This window comes from Hippichthys cyanospilos, chromosome 10 (genome assembly GCF_059441005.1).
Source record: "Hippichthys cyanospilos isolate Australia breed blue-spotted pipefish chromosome 10, RoL_Hcya_1.0, whole genome shotgun sequence".
Taxonomy (NCBI): Eukaryota; Metazoa; Chordata; class Actinopteri; order Syngnathiformes; family Syngnathidae; genus Hippichthys; species Hippichthys cyanospilos.
This window is the reverse complement of record NC_142378.1, coordinates 22932128-22940000: the sequence shown is the minus strand read 5'-3', so window position 1 is coordinate 22940000 and position 7873 is coordinate 22932128.

Genomic DNA, 7873 nt, shown 5'->3' with positions numbered 1-7873 from the left:
CCAATCACACTTTTTCTGTCGCGCCCCACTGGGTACTCGGCTGCAAATGTAGCATGCCTTCCCTGAAAATGCCTTTCCACATTGCTCTTTTTGTTATTTGACAACTTTTCGCTACAGAGCAAACATTCAGGCAACCCTTCCGCATTGGCAACAAATGCAATTGTTGTTTGCATCTGTTCTCTGTTCTCCTCAGTTATTTTTGTCTTTTTCCCTTTGGGGTCCATGTCTCATGGCCGCCGGTTTGTTTACAACGGCCACTTGCCTAGCATCTCGCCCTGCTAATAGAAACGCGTGTCGCAGGCTATGATGTAAATCTTTGTTAACAGAAAAGTTGAAATGTAATATTTATACTAAACATTTTTACAGTATTGGAAAACGTTAAGAATGTTTCTGTCATGTTTCTGGTTTCTCCTACAGGAACCATATTAACACAAACAAAATAATATTCATCTCCCCCATCTTTTTCCATTTTCAAACATTTTTGAAAAAGCTCCAGGGAGCCACTTGGATGGTGCTACAGAGGCGCATGCGGCTCGAGAGCCACGGGTTGCCGCCCCTCGATTTATTCGATATCATGGATATCAGTCATTTCCATTTTTCACTAGTTGTGTATAAGCACTAATTGGACATTCAGCCACACTAGTTGTGCTCTTTGTCACACGAGTTGCACAGAAACTCTATCTAGCCACTCATTTTCAGCCACATGTTAACAAGTCAAATGCGGTTTATTCTAACATGTTAACTTGTGACCTATGATTTGCACCACAAGCTCACTAGTGAGAGCTGGAACACCCACTAGTGACACAAGTGACAGACAAAATGCTGACAAGTTAACTAGTGTACGCCCCTACACACTTCGATATCTAACTAGTGAGTGTCAAATGTTTCGCTAGTTAAACTAGTGACGCACCAAATATCCACTAGTTACACTCGTGTGACAGTTTGACCTCACTTGTTCAACTAGTGAGATCCAAAAGGACAACTAGTGGAGGCCAATCTGCTCACTAGTTAACTAGCTACACAAAAAATAATGAGGAGGTGGGACAGACATGTGCATCCCGGAATTCCATTGGCTCCACAATTACAATCACCCAGTCAGGATTCAGATTTTGTGATTAGCGCGCCCACTTTATTTGCATGTTGGACACTAGCTTACACGCTGTCCTGAATAATTGCCACTAGCTAACTAGGCTGCCTATTATGGTTTACACGGTAACTTGTGAATGCTGAAACACAGATTGTTTGTCTACTTGCAACCTATTACATGCTAACTAGTGATGCTCAAAATGTGAACTAGTTCACTAGTCAATCTGAATTTATCCAATAGTTGCACTAGTTCGTCAAATTTTCACTTTACTTGTTTACTTGTGAAACATGTTTTCTTACTAGTAACACTAGTTAAGGCCAGTGTTACCCACTAGTTTACTAGTGACACAGATTTTCATCTCACTAGCTAACTAGTGGAAGGTATTTTGTCTCCCTTGTCAGTCTCAATACTGAACTTGTACTTTGATTGAGCATGTTTCACGACATTTTGCACTGTGGCATGTGCACGCAAGTTAACTAGTTAAAAAAAAATCAAATTTGACAAATGGACGTTTGCATCTTACAACACTTTACAAGTTCACTACTTGTGCATACACTTCAACTTGTAATAAATGCTCTTAAACTTTTAATGTGTAAATGACAGCTAGTTTGCCCAATACATTGACAAGTGCAACTAAAATGCCTACATGTTAAATATTTGTTGTACTAGTTCTGCATTATTGCTCACTAGTGCTGTATAAGGGTCAACTTATTTAAAGAAAAGTCCTACATGTAGGGAAAATGTCAAACATGTTTAATCAAATCTTGCACAAATTCTTTTCCTGGGTTTGACGAGTGAGACAAAATGCCTTCCACTAGTTCACTAGTGACATGAAAAACAGTGTCACTAGTAAACTGGTGAGTAACTCTGGCCTCAACTTGTGTTACTAGTAAGAAAACAGGTGTTTCACTAGTAAACAAGTAAGGTCAAAATGAGGCCAACTAGGGCAACTAGTGAGTATCTTCAGATATACTAGTGAACTAGTTAACGTTTTGAGCCTCACTATTCAGCTAGTAAGATTGGGAAAATCCCAACTAGTGTTACCAGTCAACATTATATGCCTTACTAGTTTACTAGTGATCAAATTTTAAAACACAATTTAACTACTAAGGTAAAATAAAAATCTAATTGGTGCAACTAGTGGGTGTTTGTCCCTTACAAGTGAACATGTGCACTGTAACATGTTGCCGTTAATTCCACTGGTGTGACACAATGCCAATATGTATTACGAGTGGACTGCATGCAAATGAGCAGGCGAGAAAAAAATGTTCATTGATGAAACATGTTCACTATTCAGATGACATGTCTTGAAGCTTTAACCCTTAAGTGCCTGGACCATTTGAAATGATAGTCGTGATTATACAACTGTTTGAACGCATATATTTACAATGAAAATATCAAAATGACCAAAAGCACCATATTTGACAGTGCAATAGCAAATTATGTAGGAACTTGTGAAGTGATTTTGGTTATTCTCACTAAAACCTTTGGATAATGTCAAGATCAGCACAATCATTTATCTGTTACGAGCTGATTTTTTTTTTTTTTATGTACTAGGCCACAGACTTGAGTATTACTTGACATGACAACTGTTACTGACAATTATTTTCATTCAGACTCCATTTTAGTACAGTTTTCACATGGCTTTATTTTTCATTACAGACCCCTGTAACATACAAGCGTCAACAACTTTTTTTCCGTGGCAAGCTACACACACATAGCATCTGGGATTGGATAACAAAACTCCTTCAAAATAAAATATTGTACATAACACAACAAGTAAAGGCGCTTTCTTATAAATTGCTTAACACCTTGACTCGCGTTTAACTTAATGGCTTTCCTGAGAACACAACGTTTTCTGTACTTTTATGTACCAAACACGTCTTTGACAAACCTTTTCAATTTCAGTTTAGTAGCTGGTTTTGTCATTACATCAGCAAGCATTTGCTCAGGAGGACAATACTCCAGATGTATCTCGGCGCTGTTTACAACTTCCCTGATGAAATGATACTTGATGTCTATGTGCTTGCATTTTTGTCTATTTACAGGGTTCTTGGCAAGTGCAATAGTACCTTGGTTGTCTTCATACACTTTTGATTGTGTATACTGGTACTTGTCCATCCTTTTGAGTAGCTGCTTCAAATATACTGTATACATTCCTGTATAGCTGCTGCAAGGGCAATCTATTCTGCTTTGCATGTAGAAAGTGCAACTGTTTGTTGTTTTTTTGATTTCCATAAAATTAGAGAGATTCCTTCACTTAGACACAATAACCTGAGATACTACGCCCGTCTGCTCTCTCTGATGCCCAGTCTGCATCACTGTACACTTTCAAACCTAGTTTACTTGTTTCATTTCTTTTGAAACATAGACTGTGTTCTGCGGTATCCTTAAGATATCTGAAGACATGTTTTACAGTGCTCCAGTGTTCTTCAGTTGGATCATCAAGTTTACTGACCACAAAACTTATGTCTGGTCTAGTGCATGTGGACATGTATATTAAACTCCCCACTGCCTGTCTGTACTTTCTTGAATTTGTCATTTTTCTAGCATTTTCTGAATAGTCAAGATTTGGTTCACATGGGGTCTCTCTTGCCCTACAGTCTTCCATTTCAAATCTTTTTAGTATTTTGTTCACATAACTTTTCTGTGACATAACAACTTGACCTTCTGTTTGTTCAAAGTCTATTTCTAGAAAGTGTCTGAGTCTTCCCAGAGCTTTCATTTTGAATTTTTCACTTAGCATTGTTTTCACATCTGTTAATACACGTTCATTGCTCGTTGCTATTATCAGATCATCAACCCATATAATGAGGATTACCTTTTCATCATGTTTTTCTTTTGTATTGTTTGAATTTATTTCTAAATCAACATAAACTCAAGTTAGTAATCTGACTCCAATTTGTGACCTTACCCAACTGCCACTCATCCAACAATTTGCGCGCTCGTTCTGCAATAGAAAGGTATCAGGAAGCCGGCATTTTCACACACGAGTGGATTTATTCCTTACACACAGATCTAATACAAGCACCTGGGTCTCGGGTCCCTCTCAATACAGCCCTGTACGCCTCTGTTGCCACCAGCAGACGTACTCTACATCCGAGTTGCCCAGCAATGAGTTATATTACACAATATGCAAATGGCACAGCAACAAAGGTATCCTGGCATTATTGTATTGGCTATGTGTATACTGCAGTTAACTTTAGCTTGCTCTCATTGGTCTTTCTTCCCCTGCAGAATCGCTTGCTTACTCCTCCTGGTCGTAGTTTTCCTCACAGTTGTTTCCCACCAGGTGCCTCTGGGTTATCGCGTCCCCGCAACTAATCCCGTTTGCTCTGAAATATTCCATTCTTACACTCCCTTGCACCCCACATCCTGTTTTGTTCACTTTACAGTCTCACACTCTCATACACAGAATGTAGCAACATCTAATGAACTACTTTAAGCTCAAACTCTTATATTCCTTTAGTGTATACACAATTATCAGTTGGGTTCTGTGTGAAACAATTTCTGCTCAACCATGCATGTAACATAGCATTTCAGTTACTTCCAGATTGCTTGAGACCATAAAGAGACTTATGCAGTTTACAAACCAGTTTTTTGCCTGTGTCTGACCATGTCTCATATCCTTCTGGTTGCTCAATGTAAAGTTCCAAGTCAATAGGTGCATGTAAATATGCTGTCGTAATGTCCATCTGATGCAACACCAGATTCTCCTGCGCTGCCTTCTGCATGATCACCCTCATACTGGTCATGTCAGCAGTAGGTGAGAATATCTCTTCATAATCAGTTCCTTGTTTTTGACTGTAACCTTTTACTACGTATCTTGCTTTGTACTTCTCTGATCTATCAATGTCACTCTTGAGTGTGTACACCCATCTGCCCCCCGCTGCACATTTGCCCGGTGGAAGATGGGTGAGGCTGAATGTTGCATTCTCCTCCATTGACTCCATCTCCTCATTCATAGCGCTGATCCACTGCCTTGAGTTGGTTGAACCAATGGCATCCTGGTAAGTCTGAGGAATGTCACACACTGCTCTGTAACAAAAGTCAATACATGTTTGCAATTTGTCCACTTTTTCCTTGATTTCAAAGTCCTGTAAGTAAGTTGGTTTCTTTCTTTCCCTCTTTGGGTTCCGCCTTGTTCTCTCAGCGTCTTCACCTTGCTGAGGCACTTCATTCTGTTTTGGAACAGTCTCAGAAACATCATCAGCATGAGTTGATGCATTTTCTTTCTTTTCATCAACCATTTCTCCATCGTCATGACTTATTGGCTGTAGACCGCCTTCACAATATTCAATGTATGCTTCTGATGTTTGTGTCTCTTTTTCATTTGGTATTTTGGTTGTGAATTTCACTAACCTGTGCTTTTGGACTTTTCAGTGTTGGGATAGTACACCAAATAAGCTGGGCTGTTATTATCGTATCCAATAAGAACACCTTGCTGGCACCTGGAATCTAACTTTCCTTTTTCTTGTTTGTAGGCAAAACAGATGGACCCGCACTTCTGCAGTTTGGAAACATCCGGTTTCACACCTGTAAACATCTCATATGGAGTTTTTCTTGTGCGTCTGCTGGAGCCCCTGTTTCTCACATATGCAGCTGTCTATACAGCATAGTTCCATACAGGTAGTTTATGTGGTAATTCACTTCTATCAGTAAACACCTGCCCATGTCATAGAGAGTTCGCCAATCTCTCTCTGCTGTTCCATTTTGGTGTGGCGATAAGGTGCCAATTTTTCATGTCTTATCCTATTCTTGATCAACAGTTCTTGAAAATCTTTAATTGTAAACTCAGTGTCGTTGTCTGAACGGACGCACTTGACTTCATCATACGGTGCTATGTCTGCCAATAATTTTTCTGTGGCATGAACTGCATCACTTTTGGCTTTCAAAAAGTACACAAACATGGTACCTGAGTAGTCATCTGTAAAAGATTGTGGTGTGATGCTTGGGGTTCACATTGGACCTGCTAGATCAGTGTGAACTAGCTGCAAGGGTTTTTTTAGTTTTTCTGTCTGGCTCTATATTTCTACTCTGTGCAAATTTTCCTTTTGTACACACTTCACATATCTGTATTGGTCTGACCACAGTTCCTTTTACCACCATGCCTTTAACAACACCTTCTAATTTTTGTAAATCTTCATAATGCAACGGCCCATAATCTCAGGCCAGGTTTGTATGTCGAGAGATACATTACATTTATCAACACTTTGTTCAACAGTTGATAATTAATACAAATTGCCACTTTCATGAATGTCAAACCTGCAGCCATCTTTTTGATCATGTGACTGTTTTCTTTCTTGAAGATGACTGTAGCTTCTCCATTTGCTGCTCTAGCTACTGAGATGATGTCTTGAGGGTATGACGGCATGTAGACTGCTTGTCGAAGTTGTGCTCTGTGTTGTTGTCTGGTCCTGTCCAGGAGATGAATCACAGCTGTCCCTCTGCGTTGAGCGATTGTTGCACTTGATCCCATTTGCCAGCTCGACTGCGTGGGTCTCTGGCTTAATTGTGTGGTCGAAACTCACAAGCTTGCTCACGTCGTTCACGATGTGAGAGGTTGCTCCTCCTGCCGCCATGATGCCTCTGTTCTTTATGTTGTCTGCTGGTCTCTCAGTCTTGGTATGTTTCACCATAAAGAGATGGTCCTTATCTTCTCGCTCTTTCTCTGTAGCTTTTCTAGCACTGTCTTGTTCCCCCTTTTTTGTGCACAGGGATTCTTTATGTGTGTTGCTTCTATGTAGCTGCACCACACCTTTTGTGTACATTGTCTTGCTTTGTGCCCTTTTATTCCACACCTGTAGCATGTCACACTTAAACCTTCATGTCTTTTGTTTTCAAAGTGTTTATTCACATTTTGATTGTTATATTTAATGTGTGTTTTCATCACATTGTCCTTTGATTCAGCTGTTTTCATCTTTTCAATTTCATCATAGATTCTCAGCCTCCTTTTAAAGTCTATGAATGTAACTTGGTCTTCATTTTGTGTTACATGGACAGCTAGGGGCTTGAACATGTCCGGTAGCCCGCCAAGCACCATGGCTACATTTCGCCCATCACTCATGGTCTCACCTGCATTTCTCAAAGCAGTAATAATATCCGCTCTTATAATATAGTCTGTGACACTATCGTTGTCCGCCATCCGTAGCTTGGTCAATGATGTGTATAAACTTATTATTCTTGGCTTGCTTTTTAGCGATAGGCTTCTATCCTCTATCAATCTTATCGGTTCAGCATAGCAGTCAGCATTCTTCCTCCTGTCTAGAGCTAACTGCTCTTCATTAGCAATTGTGGACTCGCACTAAATAGTCTCTTTCAGATTCAAGCTGTGTAAGTGACCAAGAAGCCTCGTTTCTCAAAGGTCATACTTATCTTCTGTTCCATCAAAAAAGAGTTGCGGCGATAGCATTCCTGCCGCTCCCTTGCTTGCCATCTCTGCACGTGTTGTGGCCAGTGTTCCCTCTAAACTGCGCGCGTGCACACTGCTCGCATGTTCTCAGCGCACAGAAAAAGCTATGCTGGGCATAAAACAAAATGCAATATAAACATATTAAGTGATATCTAACATTAGACCTCATCTTATCTGATTAATTAGACTAATAATATACCTGTACCATTTTCCATCGTGACAGCGAGTGACAAGTGTCCAGCCAATGATACGATAAATTTCACTTACACTATTCATCCAATCGAACGCATGGACAGAAACGTTCCCTGCATATGCACCCAGTGCAGGTTAGCTACAAACAGTGCAGAATTAAGACATGCACATGCTAACCTCTT